General features: G+C 43.2%; 1 pseudogene; it reads left to right on the forward strand.

Annotated features, from left to right (window-relative positions):
• Positions 1 to 571: 571 nt before the first annotated feature.
• Positions 572 to 15,956, forward strand: LOC120106579 (annotated as a pseudogene).
• The last annotated feature ends 6,518 nt before the right edge of the window (positions 15,957 to 22,474 follow it).

Here is a 22,474-nt window from a genome sequence, read left to right on the forward strand (position 1 = left end):
ATCTTTGTTGTTTTAGATTTTGTGGCGAAGATAGCATCTTGGCCGCAAGTGTTGACTAGTTACTCATCTTCTTTTTTAGAATTTATTGGTGGTTTCTGATATCCGGGAGCTGTCGTAGATTTAGGGTTTAGGGAGGTTCTTGGTGGATTTTTCTCTGGATATTTGTCTCTGTGGTGGCTTCTAGATGTGCAACTTTGTGTGGCTTTTTCAGGTTATTTGGCTGATTTTTCAGCTGGCTTTTGACATTTAACGGCGTTGGGGGGATGAAGTTTCAGGATTTATCATGAATTTTTGGTTTGAATCAAATTTTGGAAGCTTAAGGAATTAAGTTGTAGGGTGCTGTTTGTTTTGATGTTCTGTATCTCGCCTTGGTGATTTTGAGAGAGCTTTTGCTCTAAATATAGCAACCTTTCTTTGATCAAACTGCAGCAACCTCTTTAAGTTGATAAGGATTGTGTGGTCTTGACTTCACATTTTACTGGGATCCCTCTACAGTTGAAGGCTTTATGAGAATTTAGAGGTCACTCAGCTGTCCTCTGAGTTACATTTTCCTTCTTGGGGACTGTTCAAGATGGCCTGTATGAAGCTGGGAGCAAAAGCCGATGCATTCCGGACGTCAAGGGCAAGCCTGGTATGCTGAGTTCTCTTCATCTGGCAGTTTATGTGGTTGTATTGTTTCATGAAAATTTGTTGATTTATATACGGAACGGGCCCTTGACCAACTCTGTTCTTTCTACAACTAACTCGGTTCTGCATACATCTGGACAGGATGTTCTACTCTATCAGTTGGTCAAGGCCTAAAATATCATTAGACACATTTAATTAGAGTTTTTGAAGGAATCTATTTGTTGTAATATGAGAACCAAAAAAATTGTTATAATATGCATTTGTGTTATGAGGGATCAGTGAACCTCTTGATCTTTATATTTTTAAGCATTTTGTTAATATTTATGATTTTGTATTGAATTGTAAACTCTTAGACCCTATTAAAGTACTGAAAGGATTTTCGTCTTTGAATTTTGTGCATTATTCTGTAAAATCTAAAAGAAGCATCAATGGTTACATCTTACTATCATTTGATATGTGTACAAATTTTTCTAGCCAAACCAACTTCTGCCATTGTTAGGGAATCAAAATCCCTATGGAATTTGTAGATTTCACAGGTTGTTTTGCTTGATGTCGTAATGTGAAATGTTTTATGCCAGAAGTAAGTTTCAAGTGGCTAATATTACAAGTTTGTGGATTGACATGATTGTATTTCTTTCAAAAGTAACTTTAGACCACCATACATTATATTACTTGATGAAGTCTCATAAATCTTAGAAGAAAAGCTATCCTTCAAAAGAACAGGCATTATTTGATAGAAAAATGCTTGAATTTAGGGATGATGGCCATAAATTCAGTACATGCATCTGCAACCCCTTATGAGCCTTGTGCATTCTTGGTATGTCTACTGCTGCTTTGCCAAAGAATCCAATGGTAAAATACAGTTCTGATATAGGACAAATCATTGTGGTCTGGGTCGAATGCTAGGGTAAGGAACTTGAATTCGCATTCAAGAGTTAGAAATTGAAGCTTGAAGATTTTTTTCTTATCAAGTTGCCAGCTTTGTTCTAGAGGAAAGATTGAATGTCTCTGGATGTGAGATGTAATGTTAAGTCATCCTTAAAGTTCTTTTTACCTGTTTCTTGATAAAGGACTTTATGTTTTATTTATTTATTTATTTATTTTAGATTGTTCACTTGACTTATTGATTGAGAAGACCATCACCTTAGATAACCTTCTGAGAAATGAAAAAAGAGATTAGTCATCCGAGGTCTGTGAAAGTGATACGGTTGGATCCACTAGACCGCCTCGGACTTAATCATTTGGTTATTTTTGCTTTTGAGTCCTTGATGTTAATTTCATTTCAGCACAGCCTTGCTCGGGTTAGCCGACTTGGCCTTTATTAGAGTCGCTTTGGGTTTAGTTGTTTCTTGAATTCAATTAGATCAAGTCAAGTTAAGGGGTCAGGTAGCCACCTATAAATAGATGTGGTGAGCACCTATTTCAGCATGCAAAAATTAATTGAAAGACTTTTGCCCTAGCTCTCTTCCCTTCTTCTTCTCTTCTTGCGACGCCTTCCCCCTCTCCCTAGGCCGCCGTCCATGGCCGCCGCCCCCTCCTTCATCCGGCTGCACCACCTCTGTCCCGAGAGGCCAGCCACCTCCTCCCTCTTCTTTCTCTCCTCCTTGATCCCTTCCAGCCTCTACAAACAACTCCATCCCGTTGGATTATCAGCCCGTCCTTCCCTGCGCAGTCATCAGTCGAAGGCTGATATCTTAAGATCCCGACGTCCTCTCTAGACCCACGACCTACCGCTGGAAAGCTAACGCGGAGATCTACAACATATCCAAAATTGAGATCGATCTGACGGACGGATCTTTAGAAATCGTGTCTGCAATCAGGTCGGAACTACCCTTCCAGAAATCAAGAAGAGTCAAGAATCTTGGGATACGGATCAAATTCTATCGGATCACATCAATTTGGTATCAGAGCAGTTCAATCCTTGGCCTTGGAAGATGGTGAACACCCGCTCTACAACCTCGAAGCAGCAAGAATCGGCATCTTCAAGGGGCGTCGACCCACATCAAGAAGGCTCGCGATCACCCGCGGCTTCGGCGGACCTGAGACCCGATCTTGATTCCACCGACCGTCTCTTGGAGTTCTTGCGTGGGAATCAAACAACTATGCAGCAGAGCCAACAACAATTGATGGAGAAGATGGATACCACGCAACGCCATATCGAGATGATGTTGCAACTATTGCTAAATCAGCGGCAAGAAACTCCACCGGGGGGAGCTCCGCGTCGGACCCGGGTGGAATCTCCGGCCCCTACCGTGGACGACGAGGACGGAGGGGACCCCCTCCTCGTGAGCCTCTCCTTCCCAACCCACCAGAGGAGATGCGGCTGGACCAAGGAGAAGATCGACCTAGACCTCGACCCGAGCTCATACCGATTGGCGCACGCGCTAGGGCTCGGGGGATGAGCCCGATTGGCATCGACGACGGGTCGGATATGGAGGATGATCCCATCCAGAATTTTCAGATGAGGAACCAGCGTGTGGGGGAGTACCCACGCCGAGGATATGAACGAGATCGGGACCGTAATGGAGATCGAGAGGGAGGAAATCGCGGACTGACTCTTAGGCTGAAATTTCCCAAGTTTAAAGACGGCGATCCTCTCGATTGGGTGTATCGAGCTGAGCGGTTCTTTCACTACCATGGCACAGCGGAGGACCAAAAGGTATTGATCTCATCTTTTCACCTAGAAGAGACCGCCCTGCGATGGTTTCAAACCCGCCGACCGAGCCCGACCTTTCAACGGTTGGGAGGATTTTCTGCAGCAATTTGTCGGCGTTTCGGCCCTACCGAGTACGATGACTTCCAGTCTATGCTATCAAGGGTCACCCAAAAGACTACTGTTAGAGCCTTTCAAGAGGAGTTTGAGAGGATCAGCAACCGAGTGGTGGGGTGGAGCGACTCCGCGCTGAAAAGCGTATACCTCGGAGGACTTCGTGTCGACATTCAAGCCGAGGTGAGACTTTGCGGCCACAATCTCTGGAGGATGCCTTTGCCTTGGCCCTAATGGTGGAAGAGAAGATCAAGACCACTCGATCAGCGGCACGGGGCAGCTGGACCAACCCCCCGGGCCGGCCAAACCGCAGGGGGCTCCATCGGCCAGCCGAGAGCGCCGACGGTTGCAGCAGCCAACACAGGGCGAGGACCCCTCTTCGCTTGTCAGGTGACGTCAAGAGGGTTGAGCGTCCACCCGGGAGGACCTTGACACCAGCACAAGTGGAGGAACGTCGAGCAAAAGGCCTATGTTTTCGCTGCGACGAGAAATTTACACCGGGACATCGGTGTGCGCGGCCCGTCGGAGCGGTGATGTTGATCGACGGATTGGAGGACGAGGCCGTGGCTGAAGATGGTGATGAGGTTGCTGAGGACGAGCCCCAAGATTTAGAGGCCAAGGAAGAGGACGTGCCACCTCAGATTTCATTGCATGCCTACTCCGGATCGGCGACACCGAAAATGCTACGCGTGGACGGCATGATCAAAAGACGTGTGGTGCGTATCCTCATAGATACGAGCAGCACCCACAATTTTTTGGATGAGAGGCTCGTCAAACAGATCGGTCTCATAGCAGAGCCGACATTGGGCTTCGACGTGGCATTGGGTGACGGAGCCACGTTGAGGGCGGAGGGCATATGCCGAGGCATCACTTTGACGATCCAGGGCAACCAATTCAAGCTCGATCTCTATCCGTTGGCATTACGAGGAGCTGATTTGGTCCTTGGTACGCAGTGGCTGCAGAGTCTTGGCCCGGTTACATTCGACTTCGCCGAGATGTGGGTGACTTTCAGATGGAGCGGACGGCGAGTTAGATTGGATGGCATTCGGCCTAGCCTAAGGGCTGCACTTCAGCCCCTAGTCGGCTTGCCCGGACCCGGCACGCACAGCTACTTGATGCAGCTCTTACCTCTGTCGACGGAGACCACGACGGAGGCAGGTATACCTACTGATTTGGCTGCTCTCTTACAGGGGTTCGCAGATTTATTTGAGGAGCCTCATGGTCTTCCACCCGAGAGGGAGCACGATAATCACATAGAGATTGTACCGGGAGCAGAACCGGCGAATGTGAGGCCTTACCGCTACCCGCACGTTCAGAAGGAGGAGATCTCAAAGATGGTACGAGAGATGTTGGAGAGCGGCATCATTCAGCCCAGTAGAAGCTCATATTCATCGCCGGTGCTGCTGGTACATAAGAAGGACGGGACGTGGCGATTCTGCGTCGACTACCGGGCACTTAACGCGATCACCGTTAAGGACTGGTATCCGATTCCAGTCATCGAGGAGCTGTTGGATGAGCTTGCTGGTGCGGAATACTTCAGCAAACTTGATCTCCGTGCCGGATACCACCAGATCCATGTCAGGCCCGAAGATGTGCACAAGACGGCGTTTCGGACACACGATGGCCATTATGAGTTCCGGGTGATGCCGTTCGGCCTCACCAATGCACCAGCGACGTTCCAGGAGCTCATGAATGACATATTCAGACCATTACTACGACGGTATGTCCTTGTATTCTTCGATGACATACTGGTTTACAGTCGTTCATGGCAGGAGCACCTAGAGCACTTAGAGGAAGTGCTGAAAATTCTGCGCAGAAATCAATTGAAGGTAAAGCGATCCAAGTGCCTATGGGCCGAGCCGAAGGTCGAGTACCTAGGCCATGTCATCTCTGCTGCAGGTGTGGAGCCGGACCAAGCAAAGATACATTGCATGACCGAGTGGCCGCTACCCAAGAACCAAAAGGAGCTGCGAGGATTTTTGGGCCTAACCGGTTATTACCGCCGGTTTGTGGAGGGATATGGAAAGATCGCCGCGCCACTGACCCTGTTGCTGCGAAAGGGCGAGTTTAGATGGACCGAGGCAGCGACGGAAGCGTTCGAGAAGCTCAAGGAAGCCATGACGACGGCCCCGGTTTTGGCGCTACCCGATTTCGCCAAACCGTTGTAGTCGAGTGCGATGCTTTCGGTGCCGGCATTGGTGCTGTTTTGATGCAGGAGGGACGGCCAATTGCTTTCATGAGCAAGGCGTTGTCCCCTAGGACCCGCTCGCTGTCCACATATGAGAGGGAGATGATGGCGGTCATCCATGCAGTCACAAAGTGGAGGCCGTACCTTATCGGCCGCCGATTCATCGTTCGGACTGATCAGCAGAGCCTTCCATTTTTTCTTGAGCAGCGCATACATACTCCAGCCCAGCAGAGGTGGGTGTCGAAGCTTCTCGGCTACGACTATGAGATGGTGTACAAAAAGGGCGCAGAAAATCGAGTGGCGGATGCACTATCGCGCCATCCCGAGTCCGGCGAGTTGGCGGCTTTGACTACGCCGGTTTTTCCTTTTATTTCAGACTTGAGGTCCGCCACATTGCCGGGATCCGGACCTAGTACAGATCTAGAGGGAGTTGGCAGCAGACCCGAGCAGTCATCCCGAGATGGAGGACCGAGATGGGTTGATTCTGGACCATGGGTTGATCTGCGTGCCCACCGATTCAGCCATGCGGCAGGTATTGATCCAGCACTTCCATGATACTTCTTTTGCTGGACACGAGGGATTTTTCAGGACTTACAAGAGGCTGAGCCAGAGCTGTACGTGGGTAGGCATGAAGGCAGCGGTCAGAGCTTATGTACAGCAATGCGATGTGTGCCAAAGGGCGAAGGCGGATTCACTGCGACCTGCGGGTCTACTTCAGCCTTTACCAATTCCTGATCAGGTTTGGGAGGATGTGTCGATGGACTTCATTGAGGGGCTGCCATTAGTTCGAGGGTACTCAGTGATCATGGTCGTTGTGGACCGCCTCAGTAAGTATGCCCACTTTTCGGCGCTCGCACATCCATTTTCTGCTCGACGGGTGGCAGAGGTCTACATACGGGACATTGCTCGATTACATGGTTTGCCTCGGACTATTGTTTCTGATCGTGACCGCATTTTTATTAGCGCATTTTGGCAGGCTTACTTCAAACAGCAAGGGACGAAGCTTGCCATGAGCTCGGCTTACCACCCTCAGACCGATGGGCAGACGGAGGTGGTAAACCGCTGCATCGAGCAGTACTTGCGCTGTATGATTGGTGATCGGCCCCGAGAGTGGCTTTCTTATTTACCTTGGGCCGAGTATTCGTACAACACCGCTTTCCACTCAGCCATAGGGATGACACCCTTTGAGGCGGTGTATGGATGAGTACCACCGACGCTGCGAGTTTATGATCCACTGTCACATGCGGACCGGACAGAGGCAGATTTTGAGCTCTTAGACCGCGATGCTACCTTACGGCGGTTAAAGTTCCACATAACGACTGCGCAGAACAGGATGAAGCAGCTGCATGATCGGAAGCACAGAGATCCAGTATACGAGGTGGGCGACTGGGTATACGTCAAGGTGCAGCCTTATCAACAGTTGACACTGCGGCCCATGGCGAACCAGAAGCTCTCTCATCGCTTCTATGGGCCCTTTCAGATAATGGAGCGCATTGGACCCGTGGCGTATCGCTTGGACTTGCCGACTACATCGAGAGTTCACCCGGTATTCCACGTGTCGCTTCTGAGGGCCCGGCTTGGACCCAAGACATCTGTCGGCCCAATCATACATGAGCCACCGGAGGACGAGGTAGTGGAGCCGGTTCGAGTGCTGGCGAAGCGCAGAATACGAGTAGAAGGACGACTGGAAACCCAGATACTAGTGGAGTGGCTGGGGAGAGCAGCAGACCAGGCCACATGGGAGTTTGAGACTGAGATACTTGATCGTTTTCCTGACTTCCGACCTTGAGGACAAGGTTAAGGGAAGCGTGGTGGAGTGATGCGGTTGGATCCACTAGACTGCCTCGAACTTAATCATTTGGTTATTTTTGCTTTTGAGTCCTTGATGTTAATTTCATTTCAGCATAGCCTTGCTCGGGTTAGCCGACTTGGCCTTTATTAGAGTCGCTTTGGGTTTAGTTGTTTCTTGAATTCAATTAGATCAAGTCAAGTTAAGGGGTCAGGTAGCCACCTATAAATAGATGTGGTGAGCACCTATTTCAGCATGCAAAAATTAATTGAAAGGCTTTTGCCCTAGCTCTCTTTCCTTCTCTCTTCTCTTCTTGCGACGCCTTCCCCCTCTCCCTAGGCCGCCGTCCAAGGCCGCCGCCCCCTCCATCCGGCTGCACCACCTCTGTCCCGAGAGGCCAGCCACCTCCTCCCTCTTCTTCCTCTCCTCCTTGATCCCTTCCAGCCTCTACAAACAACTCCATCCCGTTGGATTATCAGCCCGTCCTTCCCTGCGCAGTCATCAGTCGGAGGCTGATATCTTAAGATCCCGACGTCCTCTCTAGACCCACGACCTACCGCTGGAAAGCTAACGCGGAGATCTACAACATATCCAAAATTGAGATCGATCTGACGGACGGATCTTTAGAAATCGTGTCTGCAATCAGGTCGGAACTACCCTTCCAGAAATCAAGAAGAGTCAAGAATCTTGGGATACGGATCAAATTCTATCGGATCGCATCAGAAAGATAGGGTATATGCATTTGAGATTTCCTTCCTCTTGTTTCTTTAAAGATATCTTAGGCTGCTTTTGGACCTTATTCAGTTTCTCCTTCCTCTCCTTAATATTTGGGAGAAACATCAGAGAATTAGGATCCAAATCTAGGTCAACTTTGCAGGGCATGTTATCTGGTTAAAGATTTCTATGGAACACACATGTTTCTTTGCATAGCATTTTGAACAGGTATTGATCGTTTGGGCATGCGGTTTTCTTTGCCGTTTACAACTTCTATTGTTGGATTATTTGATTTTTAGGGTACTATTTTTATTCCACCATCTTCTGAGGCAAGCATGCTTTTTCTCTTCCTGCTTCTTAATTGTGTATAAACTCTATATCTTCTAGAATGAAACTCTATATAGCCAACTATTAACTCGAGTTTTGTATATAATACCAATTGCTGTAACCTTGTCAGTCTTTCCGTATTAATGTACCAATACAAAAAACTCCAAAATCTGCCGCATATCGAATCATGGATTCCTAGAACTAACATAATGTTGTGGAAGGTACTGCCTCACAATGCCATGTGTCAGACATCTTGAAAACCTCCTATTATTTTCATCTTTACGATATGTTCCCAGCTCAAGAAACTCTGGCGAGCTAGTATGAGAAATTTTATTGATTAGGCTCTAGAGACAATTTGTCTATGATATTAAACTACAATAACCTCCTATGGAGAATTTTAACAGAACTGTTACAACCATCTTTAATAATTCTTCTTGTTGCACATCTTGGGCAGCAAGGTTTGTTTTGCACTTACATCCTCATTCCTTTTTTCACGTCCCATACTTGATAATTGTTTACCATAATTATTGCATGTTGTCACAATTTGTTTGGTGGATTAGAATTGTCTTTGTCCAAACTTATCCTAGACCTTGAGAATGCAACTTTACCATCTACTTTTAGTCTGACAAGGAAAACAATGTATCCAGTTTTTTTTTCCTAACTTCATCCATAATGTGAGAAATAGTTCTTTACTCTAGCTGCATGTTTTCTTTCCGCCCAATTGCCATTATGGAGAAAGGAGCAAAAAAGAAATCTCACTGTTGCAGGTTGTGCAAAGCATGGTGAATAAATCATCAAAGCCATCATCTTGATACTAAGTTGCGATCTTGTATAGAGTCAACTGAGCTTTATACATCTTATCGCCATATTTTGTTTTGGTGTATTGGATTATCGGTTTGCCCACAGTTTTATCTTGAAACAGACAAAAACATCACATACATAACTGGAATCCTGGTAGGATCCCTGTTTTTTGAATTTCACATTAAAGATGGCCCACATGTGAAAACTATTGGAACAGAAAGGAGGAAGCAAAGGGAAGCATTTAGAAATTTCTACTTAATGGGATTAGAGTGAAACTGAGAACTACCTAGTTTGTAGGTCAAGAGGGAGAACCACCTTCATTATGGGAAGACCAAACAAAGTGGCAGAGAAGTGAATGATAGTTGCATCAGTGGAAGTTATACATATCATCTTTTCTAAGATGAGGCATAACCAAACAAAGCAGAAGAGAAAGTGAACAATAATCGTGAAATTATTCATATAAGTTTTCTTTTCCTTCTTTTTTTTCGAGATGAGGCTTGCAAGATAGTGAGCACTGTGAAGTAGACGATGACTATCTTATTTTCTTATATAGTTTCACTTATCTGCTTTCATAAATGTAAATAGGAGTTAATGTCATTAGAGTGTGTTACCATCATCTAGGTCTTTACCAGATTTAAAAAGAGATTTGAAGGCAGTATGTAATTGGAAGTGTGCATAATGGTTAGTCCCTGACAGGGTATGTTTCTGAAATCAAGGCCCAGATGAACATGAACTGTGGCCTCAATTTCAATAGTTGATTGTTCACTTATTGTCTTCGTTCTTTATCCGAAAATACTCTGTGAACGTGACATGAGCAGGTGCAATCAGAAGTATGGGCCTTTGAGCTCTGAAGGTAGATTTTGACTAAGTGCTGCTGCAATCTTCTGTTTGCGATTTGCATTGAAAACCCAAAAAGAGTGAGGGGAATTTATGCTGAAGAAATCTGTCATATTAGGGTCACCCTATTAGAATCTAGGCAAAACTCCAGATCTCACATTGCATGGGAACTGATCTTCTGATTCTGTTATAGTAACAGTGTTGCCAATGGATGATGGTGGCATGGGCCAGAAATCTGGTGCCAATCCAGAGAGAGTTGACACAGACTGAGAACCGTTAGTGAAAGTTCTTGAACTTTAATGGGTCATAACTTGATCCATAAAGCCATCCTACTTTGGGTGACATGTGACTAGCTAGTTAAGGATACATTATTGCTAGAACTTCATACCTCGCTTCTCAAGAGAAAATATGCCTGATATGATGATTGTGATATAAATTTTCTGGAAAATAGGATTTGGATGGAATACTAAATGCCCTACTTTATGCACATGCATAGGTGCTGCTGTTTTGGCATTAGTTTCATTTTTTCTATTTTTGAAAGCAGAAAAATAGAAAATTTGTTTCTATTTTCTTCTTTTCTTGTTTTAAATCTAAACATGTTTCGTATAGTTAATTATTTTGAAAAACAAACATGGTGATGGTGGCTAAGGTGGTGGTAGTAACAACGAAGGCTATGGAGGTGGGGATGGTGTTGTTGGCAGGGTGGTAGTGGTATGGCAGAGGTCGTGGTGTAGTAGGGGCGGCAGTGATGGTGGTGTCGTAGCAGAAGCAGTGGCGATGATGGGGGTGATGGAGGACCAACAATGTGACAGAGGCAACAATGATGGTAGTGGTGATATGGTAGAGGTGGTGATGGTTGTGGTGATAGTGGAGGTACTGACAATATGATGGAGACAAAGATGTTGGTAGTAGTATGGTCTATGGTGGCAGCAACAATGGTACCAATGGTAGTTGCGGAAGTGGCAATAGTGGTGATGGAGGAGGTGTTCATGGTGATGGTAAAAAAATGAGTTTGTTGTTTTTGAAAATATTGAAAGTAAGGATTTCTTACTTTCTTTTTTTCTGGAAACCATGAAAATGACTTTTAAAATAGAAAATAAAAACAAGAGCATCAAAGATGTTTTTTTCTTGATCTCCGTAATTTTATTTTTGAAAATAGAGAACAAGAAATGAAAGTGATGCCAAACAAGCCCATAATCTGTAATTGTTTCTGATGTTTCTTTTTTGGTTTCATTTTGAAGGTTCTGCACAACTGGTCTTCCCAGCGATGTTACTATAGAAGTTGGGGGGATCTCTTTTCATCTTCATAAGGTAAAAGTTTTCAACATGAGCTTGAACTTTTTGTGCTTATAGTTGTATCATCTTTTAACAGATGTCAGTGTTGATCTTTCTGGTGCTATCAGTGCTTATTGTTGAGGTTGTTAATCATCAATTATGCCCCAAATAGCACTGCAGTGAAACATGCGTACTCTTGTTAAACCTCTTATGTTGTCAATAAATATTCATCAATTCTCATAAAAAGTGAAGTGATAATTTGATTGAACATTACTATGTTAATGCCATTTTCTAATTCTTGAGTATGCTTAAAGGTGATTTTTAAATAATATTGATGATAATACCGGGTAAAGAAAGCTTGGTTCTTGATAGGTAAGATGTATCTTAAATCTATGTATAAAATTTTTTGCTTTTCTAACTACTAAAAAATTTATGCAATATAAACTTATATGCATGTTGCTAGTAGTTTCTATTTTCTATTGAAAAAATATAATTGCGATAATGAGAATATAGTCTTGTGAAAGCAATTAGTTCTTACAAGAAACATGTCACTGTCTTTAGAGATTGGTTTGCTTCTCAAAGTATGAGTGACAATTACTTCTTAATTTGCAGCCATTAATGAGTTGTGCTTGTCCAACATAATATACCATCTGTCACTTTATTTATCTTCATCCTATTGTTTTCCATACTGAATCTATCTAGATATCACCCTCCTTCATGATCCTTGTGTTTGTTGTGTTTGGTCAACCCACCATATTGATCCCCATCTAAAATTTCAACTGTAACTGCCACTAACTTTGAATACTTACATACATTCTTATGTGCTTATGTACATACATACATACATTAATTAATTATTGATCCCACACTAAATGTTCGATTGCATCCCCCACAATACATACATATATCATACTTGAAATAAAGAGTCCTTTACATGGCACTCCAAAAGTGTCAAAAGTTGTTAATTGCTATTGATGTAAGTAGGACATTTCAAAATGGAGTTTTTGCCATATTGTGTCATTTCCACAGTTTCAAAATTATGGACACTTCTGGCAACCCAAAACATGGGTTGCCCACACCTGCCCCCATCAAACACCCATGAACCAAAACCATTAGCCACGGCCCATACATCAGTGGTGTCTACCCCACTGAGAACCTGCACCTCTATAACCCCTACCACTGTTGTGGTCTTTGCATCATCTTCTACCTCCACTAGTCCTGCCATCTTCGCTGCCCCTATTTTCACTACCAATGTCCCCCAATGTAATCTCCTCAACTACCACCACTAGCCATGGTACCACATCACTTTTGTGCTCTTTGCGTCATCTCTTGCCTCCACCCATCCTACCATCACCATAGCACTGTCTTCACCATCCATGTTTCTTAATCCCTCAATCACCAGCATTGACCTCACCATCCCATCCTCATCCTCCTCCAAAATCATTCCTTCAAATTTGCTATCATCATTATGGAAGTTAATTGATCAGGTCAATGATGTTGATGTCCTTAGTATGGAAGTCATCACCTTAACTGATGGTGAGCTTGATATCCTTATTCTTAGAGATGGTGAAACCTGATGGCCTTCCTCTGGCCAAGTTCTATAACCCCCCATGCTTTGATGTTGTGATGATTGAAAAGAAAAATTCTTGCTGCTGACTTGTAGGGTGATGGGTGTGAAATCCTTGCTTCACTAATGCTACGCTATTGAAGGAGAGGAATAGAAAGTTGATTGTCCCTTGGTGGCAGTGTAGGAATTGGAGGAGAATGGTTTCCATGCAAGAATGGTGGGTTTGTTATAGGGCTATGGATTTTTATTTGGTTAAAATTTTCCGGGAAATAACAGCAAGTTATTTCAAAATGCATATGAGGTTAAATTAATTAAAATGTACCAGCTTGTTTTTGTGATTTTAAAATTGGAGGTATTTGTCGTGATGAGGCTATTTTTTCCTAGCTTAAATTGTTTACTTAGTTGCTATTTTTTGTTGGAATATAGCTGCAGCTGTAGGAACTTGTCTCCTGATTCCGGAATATTAACTTTTGTGAGAGACTGAACCTTCATCCTCTTAACATTTGACATGTGGAGAATTATTTATTACTTCCTGTTCACCCTGCTTTTCAGTTATGCACTCTGATTTTCGATTTCTTTATGTCTTCACCCTTCTCATCACTTATGCTGTTCTGATTGCTGATTCATCTGTGTCTTTGATTTTTTGTTGCAGTTTCCACTGTTATCCAGGAGTGGTCTTTTGGAAAAATTAATTGGTGAGAAATCTGATGAGGAAGAAGGATGTATCATCAAGCTACCTGATGTTCCTGGTGGAGCAAAAACATTTGAACTTGTTGCTAAGTTCTGCTATGGTGTGAAGTTGGAACTGACTGCATCAAATGTTGTCTATGTACGATGTGCTGCAGAGCACCTTCAGATGACTGAAGAAATTGCTGAGGGCAACTTGATTGCTCAGACTGAAACCTTCCTTAACCAAGTAGTCCTACGTAGCTGGAAGGACTCAGTCAAGGCACTCCAGACTTGCGATGATGTTCTCCCTCAAGCTGAAGACCTGCACATTGTGAAGAGATGCATTGATTGCTTAGCTATAAAAGCATGTACTGACCCTAATTTGCTCGGCTGGCCAATGAGGGAGCATGGTCCTATGCAAAGTCCTGGAGGAAGTGTCCTGTGGAATGGAATAAGCACAGGAGCCAGGCTGAGAAATAGTAGTTCAGATTGGTGGTATGAGGATGTATCATCCTTAAGTCTTCCAATGTATAAGAGGTTGATCTCAGTAATGGAATCTCGAGGGATCAGAGAAGAGATTGTTGCAGGCTCACTTACTTTCTATGCAAAAAAACCGTTTGCCAGGGCTTAATAGGCGTCAGAGTATCAGCAAAGCTGGAATTCGTATAGAACCCAAAGCTGCACCATCTGAAGAGGAACAGAAGCATCTTATTGAAGAGCTTGATAGGCTGTTGCCTTTGCAGAAGGGTGTGACATCAACTAAGCTTTTGTTTGGTCTTCTTCGCACAGCAATGATTCTGCAGGCCAGCCCATGCTGCCTGTTGAACTTGGAGAGAAGGATAGGAATGCAACTAGACCAGGCCACTTTGGAAGATTTATTGATACCTAACTTCTATAACTCCATGGAAACACTCTATAATGTGGATTGCATTCACAGAATTCTTGAACACTTCTTGGCTATGGATCAGATGACTGGTGGAGTCTCCCCTGGTTTAGCTGATGATGAGCAGCTGTTGGGATCCCCATCTTTGACACCAATTACTATGGTAGCCAAGCTGATTGATGGGTATCTGGCAGAGGTTGCACCGGATGTTAACCTGAAGCTGCCCAAGTTTCATTCACTGGCAGCTGCTATACCAGAATTTGCCCGACCCTTGGATGATGGACTGTATCGTGCCATCGACATATACTTGAAGGTAATTTTATTCGAATCATATATTGTTGACAACATTTCTTCTATCAGAAGGCCCCATAAACAGCCATAAAATATGCCCCAAAAAATCTTAAGATCGGCTCGAAATCCATTATTAGTTTGCTTTCAGGTATACAAACCAAGTACCTGCTTTTCTAGATTATCTAATTAATCAATGACTTGGTTACCCTCTTTAAACTTGTGTTCAAAGCAGCAGTGAACAAAACTCCCAATCAGCCCTCTGGAATTACTTATGACAGATTGCTTCCACCGGGGTGTTTGACAAGAGATATTTCCTGATAAATGTCATTGTTGAACAGTGACTGCATGCTCTTTCATGCAGGCATGTTAATACAAGCTCATTGATGTTTCTGAAGTCTATCTTTTGGTATACAGGCACACCCATGGCTTACAGAGTCTGAAAGGGAAGAGCTATGTCGGCTGATGGACTGCCAAAAGCTCTCCCTTGAGGCTTGCACTCATGCAGCCCAGAATGAGAGGCTTCCACTTCGAGCTGTGGTCCAAGTTCTCTTCTTTGAGCAGCTTCGGCTGAGGACTTCTATCGCTGGATGCCTCCTTGTGTCGGACAACCTTGATGGTTCAAGGCCTTTGGGGAGTGGCCTTCCACTCTCGGGTGAGGGTGGTGGGTGGGCATCAGCTGTTAGGGAGAACCAAGTCTTGAAGGTGGGCATGGACAGTATGAGGATGAGAGTGTCTGAGCTTGAAAAGGAGTGCTCAAGCATGAGGGAGGAGATTGAGAAGCTGGCCCTGGGAAGGAAAGGTTGGAGCACCTTCCGGAGGAAGTTTGGGCTCGATAGCAAATCCCAGATGCGTAGTGCCCAAGAAGGTTCCATAAGCAATGAGAAAAATACAGTTGAGAAGGTTGATAAATCGCAACCAAAGGTTATGAAGCACACGAAGCAATTATCTTTAGATGAATGAGCCGCCTCCGTTAGTGTCCCATGGTTTTGGATTTAGTTTTCTGGATATTTTTTGGTATTGTTGATAATTTATAATTGATATGTTTCCTTTCCTGATCTTCTTTTTGAAGTCCTGCAACTTTGTTCAGTTAGAAGTAGGAGCAGCTGCAAACAAGAAACACGTTGTTTATGTTAGTGCTCTTGGTTGTTTTGGGTGATTGTTACAATGTCGAGGCATTTTAATTTAACCAACCAAATGAAATCCCTTATTTGCATATAAGAATATTTGAGAGCAAACTGAATAGAGAAGTTGTTTTATTGTGATTTAGGTGTACATCTAACCCTTTCTACATCATACAATTATGGGTGCCTCATGTACTGGGATATTCTTTTTAACCTGCACATAAGAATATCTAAATTTGATGCACTGCACATAGGAATATCTATATTTGAAGAACTATGGTGCTGTCTAAAAGGCTTGTGCATGGTTGATGAAATTTTAGCTTGTCAAATAAATGAGGGTGGATAACAATTATAATGGCTGGTATAAAATGTTCGTGATGGTCAACAAGCGAATCTTATTACTTAGTACGATGTTTCATGTAATTTCTTTTGAAAATGATTATGATGCCATGTGAAATTTGATTTTTATATAAATATTTTAAATAATGGTTGTTGCGGACGGCAACCCTGTCGCTCCTCTCTTTTCCTTTTCCATTTTTATCTTTAAATGGCCAAGCTCATTTCACTAGACTTGTTAAACATCTGCATTAACCTTACAGTTTCAGATATATATTCAGGATAGTTGAACCAACCACTTTACTAGTTGATTATATCGTAAGCCATTTGCAAAGTGGAACAAAATTGACCAATTAAAAACAAAGCTCGGTGCAATTAGGGGTGCAAATAGGTCTGGTCCGACCCAATCCAGTTTCTTGCTCGAGTTCTAATGTTGGATCTAGACCCAATCTAATAGACGATCGGGTCGAATTAGGTTGAGTTCATGGTTTAAATTTCTAACCCAATGGTCATTCGGGTTGGATCAGATCCATGTATAATCCAGTTCCAACCCAAAAAATCCGGATCTGGATCGGATCTGAGTCGGGTCTGGGTCGGATCCCTGTACTTATCATCCTTGATTATGTTTTAAACATGCTAAGTCTCTTCCTCTATTCTTCCCAGCACATTTTTCTGTATTATCTAGATTCAAACCATTTTAATGTCAAACTTTAGCAAATCAAAAATTTTCAATAATAAATTAAAATAGAAATTAAAATATCTTTTTTGAGCAAAAGGTGACAAGAGCCACCATCTTCCATGAGGATATGAAATGAGAGATGCAAGAGGAGGGCCTTGGTCAAGGAGTAAGACCTGAAAATAAAAACAACACCCCTGTTTACAAACCTAACATCCTGGACTATATATGGCCTGATTCTCACTATCTAAGATTGTATGAATTTTCTTTTCAAAAGTTGCAAGGAAGCTTCTTGTCAAGAAAAATGTCGCAAGGAAAACACTCACACCTCAAAATCCCCTCTTACTGGTCTTCCATTCGCCTTGACCTTATTTAGTCTTATGGATTTCTGATCTGGACCTTACGAGACCCAACTCAAGTTACTTTCTCATATCACTGTGTTTTTACTGCAATTGAAACAATGTAGGTGGGTGCAAGCTAGCGTCGTTTGCAACAATGTTTGTGCAATTTATGCTGGTTCATCCACAAGTTGTTGCATATAATCTATATTTTTGGTTATGTATAAAGTAGGAATTAAGTTTACACAATTATAAGGATCAAAAGCTTGAGTTAGGGGTAGCTAATAAATGGATGCATGTATCTCTACCACAAACTGAACCCATATGCAGGGATGGAGATTGAGAATGCTTCCAAACTAACATGATATCACATAAATAAAATAGAAAATATTTATGATCAGGAAGAGGGTTCTCAATTTTGGATCCTCTGTCTCAAACAGCACCTCCATTTAGTTTTTAGGAAAAGATTAGTCAAAGCCTAATCACTTTCACTGAGCGAACAAAAGATAGAAACTTCTCAAAAAGAATCTTTGATAGAAAGGGAGCAAAGGGAAGAAGATACCCTGTCATCGCAGAAGAAACGCAATTTTTAGAGATAGGGAATGTGCATGGTTAATAGTTGCATTTCTCAGGTTCACCAATTCATTTAGGGCTCATTTCGATGATTGGGCTGAAATTTCTATAGGCTTCTTGGATTAAGCTGGTATAACCTGCAAGATCATAGGACTACAAGCTAGGCTAGGCTAGGCTAGGCCTATATTTATAAATACTGGCTCAATCCACAAATTTTATAGGATTTTCAACCCAATCATCCAAATGTACCCTTAGTCAACACACCCTATAAGGTGGGGAAAACCATCATAAAAAAGAATGATGAATAACAAAAACTAGCAAACAACCTCACCTCTCAATCTCCCATCTAAATCCTATAATTTTAAAGAATTAAAATACTACTGAGACATACATAGGTCAAGACAGTTTGAGTGCAAGTAGAATGGTTTGTTATGGTTTTACCCAATTCAAGTGTGGTTTTCATCATAGAAATATCATATAAATAACAAAATTTCCCCAAACACATACATAAAGGTGTTCTAGAGCACAAAAATCTTGCCAGTGTAGGGTTTGGAGAGGGTGAGATATATAAGATCTTTCCCCTATGTGCGGAGGGACTATTTCTGTATTTTGAAACCATGACATTGTCATAATGAAGCAACCATATTGTTGTACCAAAGCCCCGTTGGTATTGTGGTTCCTAAAAATCATCGATAATTATGTAAAATAAAAATTTTATAATTTAATAATAAGACAAGTATTAAAAATAAATGAAAATAAAGGTGTGCCTCGAATGAGGCATGCAAATATACTTTCCTAAGAATGAATTTCACCTTCTCATGCAGGTTCACCAATAAGATCATCCCCAAGGTTTAATAAAGCCGGCTTAGCCTGAAGCCTCCTATCACGAGGACGATCGCGTGGAGGTTTGACCTATCGGACTCCTCCAATTGCCTAGAGAGAAGCTTTAAAATATATAATAAAGAAAGAAAATAAAGTGGAAAAAAAAGAATAACGGCTATATCTCGGGCTTAGAGTAGCAACATAAGATCCTATTTTAGGTTCGATGTATTATACTAGAGACTTGAGATCTGGTGCTTTTTCATAGGCTCGGTCTAAGTAATTATTAAAGAGGCCCATAAAGATCTCTATGGCTCTCTTAATAAAGGCCTTAAGGGCTAGCTGGTGCCCGTGTCTCATAATAGCCTGACAACACGTACCCTAAGGCCTTAAAGTGCTTTTTTATAGGCTTGGTCTAAGTAATCATTAGAGAGGCCCATAAAGATCTCTATGGCTCTCTTAATAAAGGCCTTAAGGGCTAGCTAGTGTGCATGCCTCATAATGACCTGACAACACGTACGTATTATCATGTGTAACTTATATATTATGGTGTGAAGGTATTATGACATTGTCATAATGAAACAACTATATTGTTGTACCAAAGCCCCATTGGTGTTATGGTTCCTAAAAATCACCAATAATTACGTAAAATAATAAATTTATAATTTAATAAAAAGACAAATATTAAAATTAAATGAAACTGAAGGTGTGCCTCGAATGAGGCATACAAATATGCTTTCCTAAGAATGAGTTTTACCTTCTCATGCTGGTTCACCAATAAGATCATCCCCAAGGTGCAATGAGGTCGGCTTAGCCTCAAGCCTCCTATCACAAGGACGATCACGTGGAGGTCTGACCTATCGGACTCCTCGAATTGCCAAGAAAGAAGCTTTAAAATATATAAAGAAGAAAGAAAATAAAGTGGAAAAAAAATAAGAACTATGTCATGACTCAGACTTGGATCTGTGACATGGCCGCGCTATTGCCGGCTATTGCCGACTACCGCTCGCAATAGCACGAAGCCTCATATACGAATAACAGGGTAGTCAAGTTTCATATGTATAACATTTCCAGTATAACTTACTGGATAGTTAAGAGTACAGAGCTTCGATAACATTTTATGTACACAAAAGTATATTTACCCAATCATGAAATCCTGATGCAAAAAGTGTGTCTTGCCGCTATCACTGATGGTGATCTGAAAGAAAATATGAATAAACTGGTATGAGCTACACTAAACATATTGAATCTTACCAAAACAAATATAATACTAAACATTTTTAATAATTGGGTTTGAGAAGCTAACATGTACATCAATAACAACTTATCTTAATAAAATATTCATACTAAGCCAGTAAATCGGTGCATGTAACAACATATCTTTTCTTGAGAAATGCATCGTAAAACTGTATACCGGGATGCCATGGTTTTAAAATCTACACTCTCAAATTTTTCGTTACAGCCGTACTTAACTCCCACGGCAGAAATCGTTATGCCTAGTTATTCTTATCCACTGACAGGGGCCCATATGCTTAGTTATTTTTACCCACTAGCAGGGGCCATCTATAGCATCTAAGAGCCCATAGGTAGTACTTTTCACAAATCATACTCATAGGTAGAGTGAAAAACTCATTAATAGTATCTTAAACAACTAATATTATGCTTATGCCACAAATACTATTTTTAATGTAATTATAACATCATAATTCATGTAGTACATAATTTAAATTGAATAAATAACACTTTATAAATTCTATAAATAAGGCATATTCATGATCTATAAAATAATAAGATTAGGACAGATTACTTACACTTTAATTCGTTCAAAATCTCTTTAAACTTGTTAATCGATTCTTTGATCACCTATCATATCAAAAAGGACACTTATTTAGTAAGTATCCCCTAATTCCATAATTAATCATATATTAAGACCCAATTCAGGGGTTTTGCTTGAGTCCCTTCCATATTGGGGACTTAGGTTAAAAGTTCTCTTTTTAATTCTTGTGTATAGGGCTTTTACGTTCAATCCAAAGCTACCCCGAGTCCAATTCATCCAAATATGGAGCCTTTAGGCTCGGTTCGAAGACCGGGTTGGGTTCACATAGGCTAATTTGGTCTTTAATTAGAAAATTGTGCCTGGTTCATGATTAGGTCGAGGCTTTTCTGATCAAATTGGTCTTCTGATTAGGTTATTAGGCTCAGTCCAAGGTCTAATCGGGTCTAACCTTGGTCCAGGGTTATTTTAAATCATTTGGGCTTGAATAGGGTTGGCCTGAGGCCAATTTGGTCTCTAATTAGTTGAATTGGGCTTGATTCAGATTGAATTAGGCATGAAGGGACTGAGCCAGCTTAATTGGGTTCGGACCCAATTGAATTCGGGCTTGATTTAATTCAAATTTAACTTGGTCTGCAATTTGGGCTTGTCCAGCCTTAGCCCAATTTGATTGGGCTTGGGCTTAGTCAGATTTGGCTGAGCCAATTACTTTTTATTGGGCTTAACAGGCTTCAGACCTGAACCCGAATCCAACCCGTTAAGCCAGACTCGTTAAGGGTCTTTCTTCTAGAGTCTTCTCGCCTCTTCGTCTCCATTCTCCTCTCTCTCCTTCTTTCGTCTCCACCGGAAGCCCTAATCCCTTTTCCTTCTTCTTTCACCTCCGACCGAGCCTTTCTCCCCTCCTTCCTCTCTCTTTCCTCCCCCCCCTCACCTCCTCTTCTCGCTCTCGCCGTGCCACCGAGGGGTGAGCCTCCGCCAAGAGATGCTCCCACCTTGAAGCAGCATAAGAGAAAGGGTAGGGGGCCCTGGACCTCCTCTGAAGTGGTGCCGGAGGAGTCGAACAGGGTCCCCGAGTTGGGGCCGAGCCCTTGGGAGCTCTCCTGAGGAGGCCGACGCTCCTCGGCTCACAGGCACTGTGGTGACTACGGTCGAGGGGTGCCCTTCTCCAAGGTGGGAGCAGTGGGAGAGGGAGGGGCTAAATCTCCTTCGAAGTGATGCTAGAGTGAGGTTTAGTCTCCGGGGACCTCCCTTACCCCGATCCGACCACGGCGGAGGAGGAGAACCACCGTGACCGAGAAGGAGGTGCGAGAGACCCAGTTATGATCCTCCCTTCTTTTCCTCTTTTACTTTCTTTATTTTCTTTTTTTTTTCCTCCTCCTTCTTCTGTGGTGGCGCCACCACCTCCTCACCGAAGGGAGGTGGGACTCGGCTAGGGCCTGACAGCCCTGCGGCTGCGTCAGGGTGCCCTAGGGCAACCGCCACTGAGCCTGCGGTGCCCAGATGGGCTCGGCCCAGATTGGCCACTGGACCTGGGTCGGGCCTGGTTGGGCTTGACCCAGTTCTACAACTTGGCCTGGGCCGGGCCTGGTTGGGCTCGGCCCAATTCTACAACTGGGCTTGGGGCGGGCCTGGTTGGGCTCGGCCCAACTGGGCCTAGGTCGGGCCCTAGGTCATGCTCAGGCCGATCCGTAGTCTACCACCGAGCTTGGGCCTGGCTCAGGGTGGAACCCGGTTGGCCATTTTCTCTCTTCTTCTCCTTTCTTTTCCTTCCTTTTCTCCTCTTTGTCTGAATCTCGTTCCCTCTGTTTCACCATTGAAACAAAGGGGAGAAGCTTCCACAGAGGGACTCCCCGGCCCTCAAAGGTGATTTCATTGAGGACCGACGGTGCCTTCCCTTGTTTCTTCCTCTCTCCCAGTAATTTCACTTAAAGTTTTGGGGGGGGGGGGGGGAAGAGAGCCAAAAAAAAGTAGAAAAACACAAGGTCTTATTTCCGGATGGCTGCAGTGATCAGCAATCCCTTCTCCCAACTTCTCAGGGCTCTAGAGGTTCAGCTCCTTTAGCTCAAGGCTCCACGGGTTTCTCAGGAAGAAGAGGTTAGCGT

This window comes from Phoenix dactylifera, unplaced genomic scaffold (assembly GCF_009389715.1).
Source record: "Phoenix dactylifera cultivar Barhee BC4 unplaced genomic scaffold, palm_55x_up_171113_PBpolish2nd_filt_p 000571F, whole genome shotgun sequence".
NCBI lineage: Eukaryota > Viridiplantae > Streptophyta > Magnoliopsida > Arecales > Arecaceae > Phoenix > Phoenix dactylifera.